The 22295-nt window shown below is 39.0% G+C and overlaps 1 protein-coding gene across 1 annotated transcript in view; it reads left to right on the top strand.

Moving 5' to 3' along the window:
- The first annotated feature begins 7293 nt into the window (after positions 1-7293).
- cpne5a (copine Va) overlaps positions 7294-22295 on the top strand; it is a 179525-nt gene continuing 164523 nt past the window's right edge. The window contains exon 1 of the mRNA XM_057860861.1: positions 7294-7429. The gene's annotated coding sequence lies outside the window, so the exon portion shown is untranslated. The remainder of the gene's footprint in view (positions 7430-22295) is intronic.

Consider the following 22295-nt stretch of genomic DNA (forward strand, 5'->3'; position numbering starts at 1 on the left):
TTTGAGGTGATATGCTGTCTTCCCGCTCAACCAAAAACACAAATATTTTTTGACCATAACTCCCGCTCATTCATAATTTGATGACTTTTCAATCAGATTTCCCGGTCAATCAAAAATCAACTATTTGTCATCATTATTCCATCAACTATAAAATAATGTTAACCCAACCGTCACCTGACACACCACAGAACAATGTTGTTTCAACGTCACAGTCAGATGTCATCGATATTTGCAATGTTGATTCAACATTGTTTCATGTCGAAAATTTCAATGTCAACCATACTGATGATTTTGATGGAAAATCAATGTTTATTCAATGTTTGTCTGCTATCTGGGTTTTAACCAGTAACTCTGCATCTGAGTCTTGCCTCGAGTCCAGTTCTGACACTTTTTGGCTGAGAGAGCCATGAACACCACACATTTTTAAATGTAATTCCGTGAGAGCCATGCAATATATTTAAAACTAAAAATAGAAGTAATGTGTGCATTTTATGTAATTTCAACACTTTTAAAGTGCAATATGTTTCTGAATTCAGTGAGTCAATCAGTGATGGGTATTTATTACCATGCGACTTCTGGTGCTGCATGGTTTCGCTGATGGCTTTCTAGTCCGGTTGATACTTGGTGAGGTTAAGCTTCATGCAGGCGTTGAGAAACTCAGGATGTGCCTCTTTTCATGTTCACGACAAAGCGCCACAAATCCTGTTTTCCCCACCGTGCACGGAGCACCATCAGTGCACATCGAACTCACTGATGGACTTGAATAAATCCTCCCCTTTTCTTGTCCCTTTCATAGTCTTAACTGCGAGACTTTCCTCATGTAGTATGTCACCTGCTGAAAAGTACGATACGTCTTTTTTTTTCTTTTAGCCCTCTTCTCCAAAGGATTTCTAAAATTAGCTGACAAAGCGATTAAAATGAAGTTTACTTCGTGATCTCATGCACACCTGCTGCTATTTTCGACAGCAAAATACGGCTACCCCACTTGAACAGTGTCTCGCCTTATCTGCGTTGGCTATGGGATTGATAGATAAATAGATAGATAGACACGACATGTTTGTTTGCCACTTTCCAACTACAATTACTGTGGACTAGCTTTCTAGTCGCCGGAGACCGTCGCCGTTTCGCGCAATGCCAAAAGGAGTCTATCTGTAGTGGCCAGAAATGGCACAATGACATATAAATTTAATGCATGCAGGCTTGTTTTGAAAAAGAAAACAAGAACGGGAAAGTGCATGTGCGAGAAATCCTGGTTAGGGAGGCTGGTATAATTAAAAACAAACAATTTTAATAATCAGTGGCCAAAATTAAAGAACACAAAAAACAGCACTGCTAAAAGCCACCCTGGTTAAAAACGCACAGCAAACGCCAGCCCCACAAACCCTGTATATTGCACAATCCTGTGGACTTCATAGTTAACTAAATTAAAAACTATGAACCCTTAAAATACTGAACAAGAGGGGAAAAACGGTGACACATGGCAAGGTAAATCCTCTGTGAAGGATTTAAGACACACCCTCTGCTGCTGAAGCCATACAGGTGCCTGGATGCAGCCACTGTGTATAGCTATTATGTCAACAGACTGTCACACGCATAATCAGACTCTGGCGTTCTCCTCTGACGCAGCTGTCCCAAATCTCGCCTGATCACTGGCTTGCCAAAGGAAAAAATGTGAGTGCTTATTACCGGTTGCTCTTTTTAACGCTTCCCCTGTGGCCCTTACGCCCGCCAGGTTTTCCCCAATTTCCTACATAACGAAACTTTTTTTTTTTTTTTTTTTTTTTTTTTAATTAAAGATTTGTCTGCGAGCCAGATGCAGCCGTCAAAAGAGCCACATCTGGCTCGCGGGCCATAGGTTCCCGACCCCTGTGCTAAGGGATATCTATTTAATACATCTATATAAGATGCCATAGCTCTAAATGCAGTATTTAAGTTGTGCAATCCTTTGCTGTGGTTTTATGCATTGATCTTAATAAATTTATGTTGTCCTCCCTGGCTATTCTGTGTGCTCTTTTCATGCTTGGCAAGGATTGATTTGGCTAGTGAATCCTCCAAAGGAAACAAATCATAACATAAAATGAGTAGTTCAGATTGATTTCTACCTCCGCTCCTTGAGGTGTCTTTTTCCTCAAAGCCTCTGCCATACGTTTATTCTATCTTGGATAGCATAGTGTGTAAGTGTGTGCACCTTGGAAGTGTTATCCTTCAGTCCTCCTGACAGATTAAATTCCTGTGAAAACACCTCTGCGCTCTGTCAAAAAAGACACTCTGCCATGGCCGTGATAACACTCTCTCCTACTCCTTGGCCTCTCTAATGATTGTTTGTATTCAATGACACACATCTAAAGCCGTGTTTCCAGATGCTACTGGCCAGGTTTGAATAACGACTGTGTTTTTCTTAAGATCCTCATCCTGTAGAAATAGTTTCTCCTTTTAATTGTTCTGAACATACATTGCATCTGACTCACAGTGCCTAGGGTATGGGATTAATCTGAACTCACATCTTTTCATGTAAATTGGATGTTGTACCTGTGTGTGGCTAAATCGTTTCAAAAACCAAAATAATACCATAATTTTTATATATGTGGTTCCCGACATTGACTAGCAATCAAACCATTGAGTGCCCCGCCTCTTGCCCGAAGTCAAAATTAACAGAAGATGTTAATTTATCGATTCTTGTGAATGTCAATTCGAATCGTTGTCTACATATGTTCCCTGACATTGTTCTGTAAGAAATCCATTGTTTGTCGACTGTATCTTTGCCCCTTTATTAACTGACTACTAATCCATGTTTATACAGTATGTATGTGCCCTGCAATTGCCCAGTGATCAATCATGAGTCGTCTTATAATTGACCTGGCATTGATTGACAACAAATCTTTTTTTGTCTGTACATGCCCTGCAATTGACTGTTGACCAGTCAGTTGTTGGTATATACATACTGAATGTAACATGAGATTGACTAGTTACTTTTTCATATGTGACTTTAAATTGACTGCTATTCTGTTTTGCCTGTACATGCCCAAACATTGACATTTGTTTATATGTGCCCAAGATGAGTGGTGACCAAACTATTGCTTGTCCATGTATGCATTGATATTGAATGGCGATTCCTCCATTATTTTTCTATATGTGCCCTTTGATTTCCTTTTCTGATATCCCCTAATTGATTTTAGTCTGAAAAATGAGAATGGATTAAAATAATTAAAATAAAAATCTTTTTCATTTTTCCTCAACCTTACCATTTGCATGTCTATGAATTTTAATCATTTTTATGGCATGTCATCTGTTACCACAGGCTTTTTGTGTTGTTGTTGGCAGTAATGCTGTGGCATTACCAATTGACTATCTGCCATAAGATAAAGGAATTATTTCCAAATATTGATTTTAGTGAAGACATTTTGGTCTCTTTTTGGATTGCCATGAAACAGATTGTGGTCCCACTTTAATGTCCTGACATTATCGCTTTGTCACTTTTATATAGCCGTGCCCCAGCAGTTGTATAACTTCCTATCGGAACCAACTCCATTTCCCTCCCCTCGACTATAAAATGTGGATGGAAGCTCAGGGAAATCCCTCCTAGTTAATTAGATGTTTTACTGCAGATTCAGCCCCTTCATAGTTCCTCAACCTTTCAGACGTTTATCACTGACACCCTTCTGGAATCCTTGACCATGTTTACTGCATGTCCCATCTGTAACTGTTATGGATCATGTACAGGTGGCCACTTTTTTTCTCTCTCTCAAAGCTATGTGTGGCCTAACAATAGCAAATTTGTGTAGTAAAAAAATAATTTCCCAGTATTTCAAGATATGTATTGTATAACAATCACACATTGGTGTCATAAACCCGATCACTCTCAAAGCTATTTTGTTTTAAAAATCACTTGCTTGTGTTCAATTATACTGAGCGCCTAAGGGGGGAAAAAAAGTTGACGATGGAAAAAAAAGTGTCCCAAAATGGATGTTTTTTGTTGTTGTTGTTGAGCTTACTTTGAAGTGAAAATAAAAATTACATCAAAGCAACTTTTTTACATTAAAGCAAAAACAATAAAAAGTTGAGGTCACAGCAAGAAATTAAAAAAAAACAAATAAAACAAAAAACAAAAATTTTAAACGAACATGCATTGTGTACTTGCAGCTCAATTTCCAGGTAAACAATGACAACCATAGAACTTGTTCACCCGTAAGGTAGGTTAATTGAGTTTTACTTTGAAATTGGCCCAAAATATGATGACATAAATTCTTGAAATGAAACATGTAAGGGATATCTCCATGTGAGGGATATCTCTTGTCCACAAGAACCGTTCCAAGTCCTCCTCCATGACTCTCTTCGACATCAAAAACTGCTGCTTAATAAGCATTAAGGAGGGGAGAGGTTGTGGTGTCCAAACTGACTTGGGGGCACATTTACCCCACCCTCTTTTCTTCAATTCGTGACGACAATCTTCTTGAAAATGACACTAAGCTTCGCTATTTCACAATTAAACAAAAATAAAATGTTCACTCGCTTTACGCTCCAACAAGGTTCAACGGCATTCTGTGTGTGCGTGTGCGCAGAAAGGTGCATTTGAGTCACGAGGCAATCCTTAATTATAATCATATAAAACATTAACTCACTTGAAGGCAATATACTAACATGGTGCGTGGAACTCGTCGTCTTGCAAGTGTCGAGAGACGACGCACGGGGGACATACGCAGAGATTAAGGGGGATCTGGGGGGCATAGCCCCCCCAGTGGAATAAAATGTCTTATCATATAATTGACTTTCCAATGTATGAATTAAAATTAAGACTTTGCCGGTGAAATTTTGTCTATAAAAGTTGTAAAGCAATAAACTAAACAACAAAAATGAATGAAATGAACAAAAAAAAAAAAATTATAATGGGTCAAAAAGGTCATGTGACTAGCACCTTAGAGACGGTCATTTGCTTTGCTTAGCCCAGAAAAAACACCTGAGGACAGAAGAGGCAAGATGCATATACCTAATTTTTGGCTTTCAAAAGCAACAACAACTAGTGAGCGAGAACCAAGGATTGAACTCTAACCCATTAAACTCGATCAGACAAGGACGGCGACTCTTGGCGATGAACAAGCCCACAGAGTGCCTCTCTTTGCAAGCTAGACGGCGAGGAGCGTAGCGGAGGAAAAATCGTGGAACGAGAACCACATGTGGACGGCGAACAAGCCTGTGAAGTGCATCTCCTGCCTGGCTCAGTGCTCCTGATAATAGTGGGTATGAAAGATGAGGAAGAAGATGATAGTTGTGCACTGTGTGACGTTAATGAGTGCACAATTTCAAATTCTAGCGTCAAGAGGGATTTAACTTCCAAATGCGATTGCAATTAAAAAAAAAAACAACCAAAAAAAAACCACAGTTGGATAATGTAACTATAGGAGCTTATTTGAATGTTCCCCAGGAACCAAATTGTTATAGCGTTATAGGAAGGACACATTTGTGTGACAGACCCATGAATGCATGCGGGATTATGCTGTAATGGTCGTGGCCGCTGTCTAAGTTAAATAAACATTGACCCAGTTGGGTAAAAAGAGATTCTGTGGTGATTGATTACCGATAGAGACAAAATTTAACAGATAACAAACACACTTCAACCAAGGGCACACTTCCATTTCGACCTATCTTAAGCATGAAACATCAAAATATTGGAAACTGAATCGAGTGCCTCTTTAAAGTTACTGAACGTGTGGCCTCACATTTACACACGTATGTATCAATGCAATCAGCATGTTGTGAATGCAAGAATAACTATAATCATTACAATTTATACCCTGACAGCTTCGTGTTGCATAACAATCCAACAAGCCATGTACCATTTCTAATAATAATCACACACTTGACTTGCATCTATGCAATGAAATGAATAATGATTAAAGGGGATGCAACAAGGTAAATAATACAGTGGGGCTCATCATACAATTCCCAGTGCATAGGAAAAAGGTAATTGTTTTGTGAACGATTCCCACATACAGTATTCTTGAAATCGCATCCAAAGAAATGCCGTGTTATTGTTGTAACTTCATTTGGACTTTAGAAATGGTTGCGTCTGAAAGCAACACAAGACATTGCGTTAAAAGCAACATACAAAAAAATAATTTAGTCATTCCGCATGTCAAATGTTCACAAACGAATTATCCCTCCTCGTGATGTGGGTCATGTTGACCCATTTTAAATAAAACTAGATAAAATCTTAATTATTTCCATAGTTGCTTGTTGTGTTGTTTGATAAATAAAGTACTAACTGAATATTTGAGAGGGGGTGCCCTGGAACTTCGTCCAGCATAGCCACGAAATCATAGTCTTGTTGGTGGCTTTTTACACTCCTTCTCCTAGGATGCTGGGTAACTTGGAGACGCTATCCAAGCTGACTTTAGACAAGAAATATGGTCAACTTTGAAATGTTTTCCTTCCAGTCACAGAGCATGTGGATGTAAAGCAACCATTCAAACTCGCATTCAAGTGTGGGTTAAATCAAGGAATATAGTGGTAGCCGAAGTCTAGAAACTGAAACACTACATGCCATAAAATGTGTGAGCATTTTTAATGGGACAGTGGTGTTCATGGGGGAGTTTGAAACAGTCCTGAGAATTCTCTGTGTCACTCAACCATCCAGATATCTGTTTCTTAAAATGTTTTATTGTGACACAATGTTATTTGTTAGTCTGTCTATGACATTTACGTTTGCATTAAGCTTGCCAATTATAACGCAAAGTCGATGTGGTTGTTTTTAAAGCACAAGGTGGAATACTCTTTTATTTTTAGTTTGAATGTGAATTTTAGCTCAGAATAAATAGCTTCAAGTCTCTTTTGAACCATTGTTTACTATCTGCTAAAATGCTGCCGGGTCTAAAGTGAGTTTAGCAGAGTTGACTGCTACCATACAGTGTTCATATATCGTTTTTTCCCGACTGGGGAAAACAATGGCTGAGCGACGGCTTGTACCTTGAAAAACTCCTATCTAAAGGCACCATTGTACTTGGGGACCTCAGGTAAATAATGGAAAAGAGGCTATTTAATTTGACTGTTAAATCATAAAGGGGAGCAAACTAACAAAAAGCATTTTTTTCTTTTTTTTTTTTCTTTTTTTTTTTTCAGAGTTCCTGTGGCGCTTCCATGGTGGTGTACACCAGAGGCGTGGAGCTGTTATTTCTTTAAAAAGTGTCAGCTGGTGATGGCTACTCACTTCAGGATGAGCTCCAAAAGAAGAAGGCTTTTGGCTGTTTCTCCCCAGAGATTTTGTACCTCCAGAGGCTTACAGATGCCCTCCAGAGGCTTACAGATGCCCATCAAGCACAAAGCTTCCCACTGCTCCAGTAATGAAGAACAGTGTAATGGGAAGTCTGCTCGAAGTCCTCTGGCACGGTGGGGGTAGGGGGAGCGGTGTGAACAGATAGCAGAGGGGTTCCAGCTGGTGAGTGAGCCCTCATTATCTTGACGTGAGAAGGTGTCGCATTAATCGCATCGTCACATGTGCATCGACAGTAGTTCACAGCGTCACATGCGGATGACAACAAGCCCTTTTAGTTCTGACAACGGTGACATTTAAGCCCATCCTGCTCTAAAATTTAATATTTAAAGTAGAAACTGGCCTGAAGGTTGGATTTTTTTTATTTTTTTCCTTTAGTAATTATTTTCAGTTGTTTTGTAGGTACTGGGTATGTCTATCTATTTTCACATACTGCTCAAATGGCCATAAAATTCACAAAAAAATTGAAAAAAATGCTTGAGATCAATATCAAATCGAATCCAAACCTAAAGAATCAAAATTGACAGCTTTAAAAATATACAAATCGTGTACTCGTTCTGACCGGCCTATAGACCCTACTCACATGACGTCACAACCACGCCTCCGCGCCATGTTGTCCGTCTACTCGTCATGTTTACGCATTACCGCTACGTAAATTCCTCCTATTATGGCGTGTTTTTCTGCTCGTTAACATTAATAATCATAATGGTGAAGGCGTGTGTGGCGGTTGGTTGCAGTAACAGAGAAGATAGACGGAGAGACTTGAAGTTTTACTGTATTCCGAGAGACCCGGAGAGGAGAGCGAGATCGACTGCCGCAATTCCACGAGAAAACTGGGCACCAAACGATCACCACAGATTATGTAGTAGTCATTTTATATCTGGTAAGATGCATTTAATATACTGTATATTTAGAGGGTTTTGGGCTGACAACCACAATTAAGATCATTGCGAAGCTAATCGCCAACAACATACAGTTTCATATTCAAGATGCTTATTTCTTCCACCATCATTATATTTTGAATAATATTTAGCTGGTACCAAGTGAAAGAAGCTGGCCTCGTCTACGGATCATCAGTTAAACAGGTGTGTCCAAACCTTTTGCAAAGGGGGCCAGATTTGGTGTGGTAAAAATGCGGGGGGCTACCTTGGCTGATTTACATAGAACAATATATTTAAACAAATTTTAGCAAGCCCTTCTGTGTGTCACATTTGCTTTATTATTTTTTTAAATTCATAATTTCAACAATCTCGTCTTTGTGGCGTTCTCTTTCGACACTCGGGCTCTTGCAAAATACTGCTGCTGTGAAATTAAACTAGCTTCAAGTTGCTATAATTTCTCTCTGCGTCTCTTCCCTGTAATGTTGTCGTACATGTCAGCGTGTCTTGTTCGATAATATCATTATCACGTCACATCGAACTCTTTGAAAACAGCGACTGTCTCTTTGCAAATGAGGCAGACACAGTTGTTGCGTGTTTTATTGAAGAAATAGTCCAATATCCACCTATCCTTGAAGCGTCGGCCATCGCAGTCAACTTTTTTTTTAATGATTGTCGCCATTTTAGAAAATTGGAAGTAAAGGGTCACACGGGGTAATGTTGCTTAGAGTGCTGCTCTTAAAGTTTTTCAAACTTTTGTGAGAATAGGCTGATTTTGTGTGGACAAGATAGTTGTAGATATCAGGGTAGCAGATGTCAGGCAGAGAGGGTGAAGACAGCGGGTCGAAAAATGTCGATTTAGGCATCAGATATGGATCTGGCGAATGGATAGACTGAAGCTTTTCCACATAACGCCTTTTAGGCAACGCATCCAATGAGTTTACAGCGTCTGAAAGCACCGGGGCTTCCATGAATTGCACTGTAAATTGCACGACAAATTGAAACCTTTGAGAATACGGATAAACAAAGACGGACAATATGGCGGCCGGGTACAGCGACACATCATTCTGTGACATTGGTGAGTAGGGTCTATTGTTTGCATGTTCTCAATCATGTCTGCATGTGCTCATCATTGACTGGCGTCAAGAAGGTTCATTGTCTATTTATGCCCTGACACTGGCTTGTGACCAGTCTTATTTGTCTATATGTAACCTGTAAACTAGCCCCATGTGTCTTGACATGGATTACTGATGAGTCCTCAAACATTGGCTAGCAACCAACCCTGTGTTTGTCTATTTGTGCCATTATACTAACTGAAGATTAGTTCATTGTTTGATCCTAAATGTTCTGACATGACCCTAATAAGAAAGAGTGCTACTTTAAAAGTGGATGGATAAAATATTTTATTTTGAGTGTATTTACAAGTTGAAGGAGGTAGCTATGTCCACCAACAGACGGCAAGCTGGATCATTTATGATGAGTAGCGCTGAACTGCTCCTGGTGGATCTGGCTCAGCAGCCCCTTGCCGCATCTCTGTGTGGGAGGAACTCCGCCATTACGCCTCGGCGGTTGCACCTGCTGCGAGCATTACCTCTCGCACGTCCGTGGGCGAGCGTTCATTTCCGGTCGTACTCGCACACTGGGGATAATTGTGATGATTTGCATTGATATAGCTCTGGGAGAAAAGTGTAATGAATGTCCCTCTTGCACAAGATGGAAAGTAAACTTTGATCAGGAGAGCATCACAAGGGCAGTAGGCAGCACATCCACTAGTTTAACTACACGCATTTGGAAATCTTAAAGTGTTGATGTACGCATACTGGCAGTCATTTTCGCAAGAAATGAGATTAGCGGATGCGCTACCGTCACACGATGGTGATGATGCACGAATGGGGAGCTGATGCTGAAGAGGCCCGGAAGAGAAGATTCACGTCTAATGTATTTCCTTTCATTGATTTCAATCGGTGCCTGTGATGTTTGCCGCTTCCTTCAAGCTGGCAACCCAGGAATTTTCCTGCTATGGATTGTATCGTATAGTTCAATGGAAGGCACTCGCTCTCAGAAAGTGCACGCATGTCATCTTTGGATTGGCGACCTTTTTTTGTGCAAATAATGCACATTGTGCTCATTTTTTTCCTGAGGAATATCTTATTGCTATGCTTAAGGTTAGTTTGACTTTTCAAACAATGGACCGTATATGAATAGCTTTGTGTATGTGTCAAAAGTGTATTAAGGTAAATGTGATGCATTACTATAACCAAAAATTGCAGAAGTTAGGGCTTTGCAACATCACATCAGGATCAAATGAATAGAGAGATTAATTGAGATAGCGGGGCATAGAGGGTGGGAAGAAATGCATAGAGGGGAGGCATTGAAACCATACATCTGTGGGAAAAAAGGATGGAGGTGAAGCAGGAAGAGAAGGAAAGGTTAAAAGACGGTTTGAAACTGGGGGAATCATTACAACTTTCCATTGGGGAAAGAGGAATGGAGAGAGAGAGGACAACATTAGAGAAGAGGCAGAGTCAGTGAGGGAGTGAGAGTGGGAAACAGGTATAGAAAGCCGGGAAGAGAAATGGGAGACTGGGTGAGAAAGGAGCTTCATAACCACTCTGTAGGAATAGATAGGGATCAAGAGGGAAAGAGATAATGTTTGAGCGTAGAAGGGAGAGCGAGCGATATGAGTAGAATGTGGGAAGGCTGCTAAAGAGAGGGAGCGAGACATTGAAACACATTAAGAAAAGAGTAATAGAGAGGGATATTGACAGAGGAAAGTGGGAGAATGAGGGAAGAGAGCTCCACAGTTCTAGAGGTGTTACAACGGGGTGTTTGGTGCCAACCCATGGTCAGGATGGACAAACGCATCTGATGTCAGCGGCTAGTTATTCCAAAAAGACAACAATCTTTTCTCCTGCACTCAATGGGCATACTTGTGTGCAGGAGAACCGTACGTATGCATATGTATGGAATGCAAGTGTGGCAATGCCTGGGCCGAGGCCAAGCTGAACCCCAAGAGAATCTACCATTCTGCTCGGAATTGTAATAAAAGATGGCGATTCTTCCGTCTGGGCTATGCAAAATATTAGCTGCTAGGATCATTTCAAAGCAATAGCCTTTAAATAGAACAAACGGCCCATGTTGAGTTCCACTCGCATGCAGTTGTGGCCAACAGACTGCGCTTGAGTTCCGCACCACTGCAGTGCAGTAGCTCCTCTACGAAGAATAAAATAGGAGCATGAAGGGGTGCAGGACTCTTGCCCTCAGAGCGTAATGCAGTTCTATTTACATTGGACAAACCTCACACTATGGAGCCATCGTCGAATCCGTCTGTCTCGGGTCCGTCACTCAGTAGTGATGTGGCCAAAACTGAAAGTCTACTAGCTTTAATGACTGGCTGACTGTAAGCCATTGGTTTTGTTATAATTCAAATTTTGAAAAGCATGAGAATTTTTTACATTCCTGCACACATTGGTCAAAAAAATTGAGGTTGTTGGGCTTTGGTTGTTTTCCAAACAAAGGAGTCTGCCCGATTTATTTCCACATGAATTATTGTTTCCCTTTTTTGTTGAAAATAATGTATCAATTCTTAGGATAAGTATGAAAAAGTAATTGAACCCTTGGAATTTGCTCCTTCTTTAGCAACAATAACATGAGGCAAAGATTTCTTGCAGCTTCAGATGAGACATTCACAATCATCAGGATGTATTTTGGACTGTTCCACTTTATCAAACTGCTGTATTTCAGCCAGATTCCTTGGATGTCTGCTGTAAACTGCTCTTTTGAGGTTATACAAAAACATCTTAGTTGTGTTGCAAAGATGGAGATTCCTTCTCAATACACAAGTGAGGTGATGAATGAGCAGAATTCTATGGGGTCAGATTAGTCTCATAAGTACTCGTACATACATTGTGGGATTCGTAAACACATAGCACGCGAAACACACACGCATTGTGGGATTCATACACACATAGCATGCGAACCACACGCAATTGTGGGATTCGTACACACATAGCACGCGAACCACACACATTGTGGGATTCGTAAACACATAGCACGCGAAACACACACACATCGTGGGATTCGTAAACACATAGCACGCGAAACACAAACACATTCACCAAATGTGTGTGTGAATTGTTTTACGCGCATTTGCAACGTGCTTCCAATTACAAATTCCCACTTACGAATACAAATTCCCACTTACTAATGTGTGGATCGTTTTGATACCCGTCATGCGCAACTGAGAAGAACACATGCATTTTTTTAACTGGAGCCCGTCTTCAGCCAATCAGACGTCTTCTTCTTAAACAGCCAATCACAAGGGCTGGGCTGTTTCGTTACGTCACTGCTGTGCGCTTTCAAGTCCGGTGTACTGAGTGACAAGTGACAAATGGGGAGCTTTTGTAAAAGTAGGAGCCCCGTTTTTGACAGCTCAACTCGACCGCGGGGACTATCGATGCAAGGTGTCCCGTCGAACAAATGTAGCGTACGTGTAGCATACGTTTAACGGTTTTGCCTTTCTCTGTCATTGACAGCTGAAGACGTCCCATCCATTTTGAGTGGGAGGACCTCCCATGCACTTCAAATGTATTGGATGTCAACTGGTGAAAAACTCATTGAACCGCTCAGCAGAGGGATGATGAGAGCAAGATTAGATGTCTAGTACTGTACTATATGTGGCACATTTTTAACAGGCTTTTTTTCCGCTAAATAAGTCTTTTTAAGATTACTTTCTCCATTTCAAGCCTATTTGAGAGTCATACTTGGGAAAATTCAGACTTCTTAATGTATGATTGTGATGTCTATGCTTAAACCAATTTAAGACCATTTTAAAAGGAAAAAATAGACATTATAAGCCTGTTAAAAATGCTACCTACAGTGACAGTATTTAAAGGATGGTAGTCTATTACGGATATAAAAAAATATATTTTTTGAAAGACTTGGAGCAACAGAGCTTTCTTGCCAAATGAATCACATTTGATACACTTAGGATTTAGAACTCTTTCCTCAAAAAAAAAAAAATTAAAAAAAAGGATGCAAGTCAACTCATGCATCTGCATGTTCCATGAGAAAAACAGGATTTAACAAGGAAAATAGATATTAGAGCGCTTATTACACATTTTTCTTTACAAATTTGGAAAAAAAAAGGTTTAAGACCTTATTTTTCACATTTTGTGATTCTCTGACAATTGCTTCATATTGCAGGCATTAAGGGGTTAAGACCTGCCACATGAATTTTACTACCTTTTTAAACACTTTTTTTTATTGCGACAAACCTAATAAGTGATCAATGATGGCAAGAGAGGATAAAGCGCAGCAGCAAATCCTCAGATCTGTTCTTTGGATGCCTTTGAAAGTAAATAGTGACATTGAGAGCAATCAGGAGTTCAATTATGTGAGGTGAGGAGACCAAGTAAGTTTTGAGACATTTTTTTAATTTAAATAGACATCTCAGACTCCCAGCCTGTAGGAGGGCACAGGCTAGATCTCCTCGAGCCTTCAGAACTTCGGGAAGGTGGGTCTGGTTGTGCCTGAGATCTCCATTGGCCATATACTCTTCCGCAAACTGAAATGGCATTTTAGGCATTCTGTTACATATCAGTGCTAAACAACAACAGCAGCAAAGTTTTACTGCAGAGACTCCGAAATCTTAAAATCATTACCTTTAATGTGAAAACCCCACAGCTACTGTTGTTCTGCTGCTTGTTATGGGCCACAGTTTTGGTAGTCCAAGTTTCTATTTGGAACTCACGGCCCGCCAACCTCAAGAAGTTCCTAATTATTGTTTTATAAGCAAAACAATGAAGATGAACATTGAACTATTAACTTCCATATTAACATAATACTAGGAATTTAAACTTTCTGAAGCGGTTACCTCCAATTCCGCAAGATTTTGCTCATATTTGTCCTCGTTACTCAAGGGATCGTTGATCACCAGTGTTCTCTTAGAAATGTGGACAATCTATAAAAGGTTAGTTCCTTTGTGTAATTCTGCACAATGACAGATTTATGTAGTTAACTTACTAATGAAATTTAACTTCTGTATGGCATCAGCTAAATTAATAGCTATATATAATACATTCCAGAATCGGTAGGTCTTAAGAAAATATAAGAAACCCACTAACCACTAAAATCCAATGAGCGCATACAGGACAGGACAAATACACTTTTTTTTTCAACAGGGAATTTCCTCTGAAGAACATACAATACCAAATTATTGTTATTTTGGGTTACTGGCGTTAAAATAATATAGCTAAATATTGGCATGAAATGGATTACCTTTCTAACAGGCTGAAATTTTCCCAAAAGCAGACTCCCAGCTACCACAGCAGAGAGTTGGTGAATGGGCTCCTGTTAAAAAAAGGGGTAACAACATTACAACTATACTCCGGCAAAAAATAAATGCATTGAGAAAAACTATATCCAGCACTTGGCTGCTGCCTTTCAATGAGGATATGCATGTATGCATCAAATACTTGCATAGCAAAATAAAAAAATTGGCAAAAGGCAAGAATCTTTGTTATTTGCTAAACACTTATTGCTCCCACTGACTTCATCAGACAGCCAGCCGTTGCCTTTTAGCGTATGAAAAGATGTGTCGTATAATTTATACGGTCCAACGACAGCCTCCACCTTGCCTTGATCCTCTGCAGCCCACAGTAATTTAACTGAAAACACAACATTGTTAAATCAAAAAAGTTATTATTTACGGCACTTGACCAGATGACCATCCGGTCAAAATTATCTACTGAATAGGCCAAACCACCAAACAAATCCTGTCGGTCGTTCACCAATTTTGTAAGAGCTGTACGAAGTAGAAGGGTACAATTAGATATACATTTTAGAACACCAACAACAACTTGCCGTTTTATGTTTGCTATTTGTCCTCTCATCCAGCCCATTCGTCTTAGGATGATATGCAGCTGTAACACTCCTTTCAATGCACAGGAGGCACAAAGGTTATCGTTGAGCTGAAAAATTGATACATTGTAAATAAATCCAATTAAAAAAATAAAAAATAAATAAAAAAGGGGGAAAACAACAATGCCAAAATCCCACTGTGAAAATAATTTAATGCATTCAGATACCTAATTGACAAATTCTCTTCCTTGGTCGGACAGGATTCTTTGGGGGCATCTGTGTCTATAAACAATTGAGCAGATACGTTATGCCACTTCTGATGCTGTTTTGGTTTTTAAAGGAAAGGCCTCAACACACTTGGAAAAATAATCGGTGGCAGTAAGAATGTACTGAAAGCCATCCTTGGTTTTTGGGAGAGGCCCAGTCAGGTCTATCCCAACCAACTCCCAAACAGCAGACACCTGTGAAAGGCAAATCCAATATTGAACATATCTCTTACAGCTATTCCTACAAAATCTGAAGAGCACCATGTTTTATCTTTGAAGTTTTTAACTTAATCTGGGTAGATGGCTCCCACCTTGATATGAAGGGAACACATAAAAACCTAATTTTCACGCATGTCCAAATATTAAATACATGCGTGACATTAGACAAAGCTGTTTCCAATTTTTCACGCATGTAATAAAAACCAGAAATACATTTCTTTATTTGATTACACACGGTCACTATGAAAATATACCTTAATGCTTTGTAATGGCTGTGTCACACACAGCCAAAGAGTTACCAGTCCTCTGACATCCGTCGCATTCAGAGACCTTAAAACAAATCGTCATGAGAAACGGGTCAGGTTAATAAGATCTGAAATAGCTCACCAAAATTAGTTAGTGACAAAATGCAGAAATAAACCATCACATACCCATCAGTCAATGTCCACCGTCATGCCATCCCAATAATTTCTGGAGTACATTGAGGATCTGGTTTTAACAGTGCCTGTGTGTGCACCAATTGAAGCCGAGTGTACTTCATTAAACAGTGATCGTGCTTCTGTTTGGGACTGGATCACATATAAACACAAATACACACAAATAACAATTATATAGCTGTATACACACACACACACACACACACACACACACACACACACACATATATATATATTATAAATAACAGCAACATCACAAATACTTTGCCTACTCACCCTTCAGTTTGAGCTTCTGCATATATCTTCTTAAAGCACATTTCTGAGATTCACTATAAATTAGGGAATTCACCCCTAGACATAAAATTGAAATCTCCTGGAACCTCTTCTCCATGTTGTACACCAACTGTAAAGCACATGCACAGAAAGACAAATTTGAAAAATGACTTCCAAATACTTTATACATACACTCCCGAAAACAATGATTAGCAGTTAAGCTTTTTTGAAAAATTTTAATACATATAGGACTTAGCCTTCTCAAAATATAATGGCTTAATTGGGTCACTAGCCATTTGTAGATATGGTTAATTTCTGTATGATTTCAAGCACGAAACTCCATTAAAACCCAGGTGACCCAAATGTTTAATGCTTATATCATACAATGCTAACTTCCGTACGCTGTTAACCGGCTATAATGTAAAAATATCTCTCTTGAACAATAACCGAATCGCCATTAAAACTTTGGCGACCAACATGTTTACTGCTTAGACGTTAACTTCATTACGCTTTTGTCTTGCAATATCATCAATATTCCAATTCAGTCTTTCGTGTATATGTATTTGCTTACAGAGGTTAGCGGACAAAACGCACTATACAATGAATATACTTTAGAAATATTACTCCCTTCCAACGACAACAATAGAAGCAAGGAAGCTAGTGTTTACTCCTTATCATGAGACGTTAACTTCGTTACGCTTTCGTCTTGCAATATCAACAATATTCCAATTAAGTATTTCGTGTATATGTAATTGCTTACATAGGTTAGTGGTCAAAAGGCACTATAAAAAGAAAATACTTTAGAAATTTACTTACCCGCACGACAACCGCATGAACTGCGTTGTAGTCTAAAAGGAATCTCCAGCCGGACTTGAAGGCGCACAGCAGTGACGTAACGAAACAGCCCAGCCCTTGTGATTGGCTGTTTAAGAAGAAGACGTCTGATTGGCTGAAGACGGGCTCCAGTTAAAAAAATGCATGTGTTCTTCTCAGTTGCGCATGACGGGTATCAAAACGATCCACACATTCGTAAGTGGGAATTTGTATTCGTAAGTGGGAATTTGTAATTGGAAGCACGTTACAAATGCGCGTAAAACAATTCACACACACATTTGGTGAATGTGTTTGTGTTTCGCGTGCTATGTGTTTACGAATCCCACGATGTGTGTGTGTTTCGCGGTCTATGTGTTTACGAATCCCACAATGTGTGTGGTTCGCGTGCTATGTGTGTACGAATCCCACGATGTGTGTGTGTTTCGCGTGCTATGTGTTTACGAATCCCACAATGTATGTGTGTTTCGCATGCTATGTGTTTATGAATCCCACAATGTGTGTACGAGTACTTATGAGACTAATCTGACCCCATAGAATTCAACATTGTTAACATGTCAAAATATTCTCACCCCTTCCATTATTCTTTTCCATTTTCTGGCTCTTTGGTCATCCACCTCTTCAACTGTCAAGCCACGGTTTAATGGTTCAATGAAAATAATACCGTTCAGTGCGTTCAATATGGACAATTAGACCCTGATATAGATACAGTATAGAAGTTAATTGTCTGTTGCAATGTGGCAATGAGTCGTCAACTATGATGTTTTTGATGGTATGACTGTTTTAAAATACTTTAGAAAAGGCAAAAATATAAAAGCTGATGATCGTGACCACAGGATACTGATTTTGAAACTCAATAGTTTGACAAAAACAGGCAAATCATATCTAAGGTGACGGACTGTCAGTGTCTGTGTTGCATTTGAACTTGCCTTGCATGCCCGAGGCACAAGTCTCAGACAAACAGAAAACTCATGACTCTAATAAAAGTAGTGACTGAATTTAATGATTTAAAAGTAATGTGTCTGCTCTACCAAACGCCCATGTAAAAGTAATACGTATGTTAGTATGCACTCATAAGAATGTAACGAGAACAACTTATTTGAAAGGTTAGGGCAATGTTTAAATGTACCATAATACATTGCCTGTACAGTTATGGGTAGTTTCAGGATGATGACATTTTAGACCCTGGAATGAATTACAAATGGAATTAACCACAGTGGGCAATTTTGTTGGAATGTTGACCAAATGAAAGTTGGAACAGTACTATAGTTTGCTGTGTTTTTCTAACTGGCAACTAACCTAACACTTGAAAGCATTCATTTAAAACAACAAAGTGCTCTTTAACCATTAAAGCACAAATAAAAGCATTACTATGGAACACAAACAGAACTAAAAAGAGTCAATAAAACTAGAAGATAAAAGCACAAAAAGACTAAAAGCAGTATTAAACTAAGTGCACCTTTGAAAGTGATTTAATGATTAAAGTTGGCTGGGACAAAAGCGTATCAAAGTTCTTCCAGAAGGTGACGATGGCAATGATTAGCTGCCAATCATATAATTGATATAATTTTGGATAAACATAGCCGCAAGCAGAAAATAACCAGACCTCATATTCCCTTTAGGCAAAATCAGTTTTAAATGTACATTTATATTATGATATTCTGTTAATATATGACTGTATGTTCTCTTTTTTATTGTTCTATTTACAAATCATTGGGCTATTTGTTTGATGAACAAAGACTGAGATTGTCAGCATATCATTCACTCAATCACTAGGTCTCAAGTCATTAAATTGTCGGCTTTTTCCTGCTTCACTGCAATCACGCTTTGAAGATCAGCGGACTATGAAATATGATGATTCCTGCATGCATGACAGTTCTCCATAAATTGTTCATTTTTGTGGTGTATATTGTGAAGTGGAGGGGCGGCAGCTATGATAGGTGAGAATCGCTAAGTTACTCATGTTGGACGTGCGGAGCATTTCAATGCGAGTCATCATTTCAACCTTTTTAACTGTACTGCACATATGCAATGCTTTATGTCACACTTAATTGTGTCAATTTTCATTCAAGTAATAGTAAAAGCCCTAGGAAACAATTCAATTCTCTGGACCACACATGTCTGAAGGATATCATATTAAAACCTAAGATTTACAACTAAGAAGTCATTTGATTGAAGGTGAAACATCTGCAACGGCAAATAAGAATTCCTGTTGCCTTCCCAATTGCCTTGTTGCTGTTATGTTGTAGCACACAACATAATCATGTATCCAGCTCAGCACGCATTTTGTGTTTTGTTGATTTATCCCAGATGAAAATGACTCATACCGAGGCCATAGTGAGTTACCTTCAAACGGCTTAAAAATCATTTAGATGCTCCGCAGGCATGTAATAAACAGAAGCGTTTTTATGTCGTTGCCACGACAACCATGGATCGTCTTTCCAAGAACATTGGGGATGCACACATCCTCAAAAATTTCCCCAGGGGAGCTCCCTAGTGTGGGAATTCCAGATCTTGACCAGTGGCTGTCATTTTGCTTTGACTCGCACGCAGGGATTAGCACGCTTACTGGTGGGAGTGAACTCAATTTATATATTTCCCAAGCAGCAATCTGGCTGCTTGTTAATAGTTCTGGTTTAAAAAAAAACAACAACAAAAAACAAAAAAAAAACAGCCATTTTAAATTTGCTCCGAAACAGAATAAATGAATGTGTATAATGTGAAGTAATGTAAACAAGATAAAGAACAGCATTTACTGTGTGTGGCTGTGTCAGACAGAGCGTATAACACAACTCATGAGCTGACATTCTTAATCCTCTCCATAAAAAGGCTAATATTATTACAGGTTTCTGATTACCTACAGCATTTTTTTAATTAAGCCCTAACTTTTGATAATACGCCTTCACCCAATGTTTTCCAAGCGAACGCTTGCACTTTAGAGTATGCAACTGCATTTATGCAGCTCTTCAAAAGCATGTATTAGCTTGATACAGATTTGTGACAGTCGTGCTGTAACTCCTCACAGTGACCTCCGTGAAGTTGGCACCCCTTCAGACGCAAATTTATATAAAAGTTATGTCAACCGTTTGTGCCACGTTTGTGCTTGTTTGTGCTGTAAAAAGTTTCGTTTGTGCTCCGATTTTTTTTTTTTTTTTGGATTAAAATGGGGGTCTGGTTGGCTAAAATGGCGTCAATCGTTTATGCTTCATTAGTGCTATAAAAATTTTCGTTTGTGCTGCTATCATTTTTGGAGATATTGAGATATTAATTTCGAGTGATGACAGCATACAGCCTCCCATTTATTGCAAAATGGGCCGGAATTGTTGCCATTCATTGATGCTACGTTTATGCTGTAAAACATTTCGTTTATGCTGCAATCATTCTATAGATATTGACATATTAATCTTGAGCGATGAGGTCACTCGCAGTATCCTAATCCCACAGTTGACAGAGCGTACTAATAAATATCTCAAAAACAGTAGCAGCACAAACAAAATATTTTACAGCACAAACAAGCAAAAATGTAGCACAAACGATATACATTATTTTTATACAAATTTGCCAACTTCATGGAGGTCTCACTGTGGTGTAAAAAAGATAGACTACTGCCGGCTACTGTACTAGTTTTACTCTGGAGTAGTCATATACAGTAGTCTTATGGTTTTATTAAAACCATACTTTTCCTTTTTTATTCTCTAGAAATTCAGGGAGTCGAGCATATGTCTCAATTTCCCACCGCACCTCTAGTGTGCATTCAGTAATGGAGTCAAAATGAGCAGGATTGCGAATATTTACTTTGTTAGTTGAGGTAAAATTTTATGCCACAAAAATTTCAAGATTGCCACCACTATGGTGTCCTGATATGTATTTACAGTATGCCACTTTGTGTTTATATATTGTGTTTGTGTGTCTGGATGTGTGCGTATATGTATCCGAATATTACATCCAAGTTAAAATCCTTCTATTATACATTCTATTAAACACATAATGAATGTTAAGAATTTAACATTAAAAATTCATCAAAAGGTCTTTTTCATTCCAAGGTAGTTATGTTTAATTGATGTTAGGATAAGAGAGGGTCCTTGGCAAAGTCACCTCTGTAACAGATTTCTGAACTTATAGATGTTCTGCAGTGTACACCTGTCACAAATAAAGGTCCCCTCATTCAACCGTGTAAATCAAATGTGGTACTTCAGCACAAGTTGAAGGTTGAAGAATTTTCTGTTCATTTAAAAAAAATAAGCCCACTCTTGCGCCTATGAGTCCTCAGCCAGTTACCGTAGATCTCGGACGTCAAGCTCCACGTTGCACCACGTAAATGACTGCTGCAACGTTTTTACTCTTCCCAGAGCTGTAAAGCACAGTTTAATGAGACAGAAAGAAACAAAGACAGAAGGGAACCTCACTTGATGATTCCAACTATAGGAAAGGAGTGTGAAGCTTTGGGAGAGCAAAAAGTATACAGTCAAAACAGCATCAAAGACACTTACGTTCGAGAAACAGTAGTCAGACTGTTTTCACTTAATTTTGCCTCAGGTAGGTCATTTGAGAATGAGCACTCTTTATTTATTTTTTAAGAGACATGTTGGACATTTTGTCTCTATTCAAAAGAGTTGGTAAATGCCTTTATAACTTCAATAAGAGCATAACTTCGGCAAAATACCCCAAGGACTATTGACAATAGTATTTTTAGTTCTTCCGATGGTGAAGTTTCAATGGTGTGCTGTGTATCTGTCTCATGCACTCTCAACGTGGGACCTGGCCATTGATTTTCCGGAATCTATACACCAAACCATATGTTTGTGAATCAGCCTGCCTTTTTTCAATGGCTGAGCAATTTTCTAAATTGTGTAAAAAGGGTTCAACCGACAACAAGGCGTACTCTACATTGCAAGCGTTCGCTTGGACAACATTGGTAGAACGCATGTTATTACAGTTTCCCTCAATTGTTTTGGAACGTTTCTGTGATCAGAACTGAAATTCTCAAAACTACTTCTTCAACCCTCACAACATGTCGCACAAGTAGCAAAACAACATGGATTACCTGCAAAAGCGATTTTTTTGTGAAAAAAAAATGTGTCTCGCTCAAAATTAAATTTCTGTGTCAATGAACATGTCAGTGCTGTCAGAATGACAAGTCCTTGTTTCATTGTGTACGGACAAGACAGTCAAATTGCTTAGTCATGCTCTCAATTGAACAGTTACTCTGGTGGAAGGCTCTGATGCTGAAGATGGTGTATGTAAGATTTGATGAAAATAGCAAGTT

The sequence above is a fragment of the Corythoichthys intestinalis genome, chromosome 2 (assembly GCF_030265065.1).
Source record: "Corythoichthys intestinalis isolate RoL2023-P3 chromosome 2, ASM3026506v1, whole genome shotgun sequence".
NCBI lineage: Eukaryota > Metazoa > Chordata > Actinopteri > Syngnathiformes > Syngnathidae > Corythoichthys > Corythoichthys intestinalis.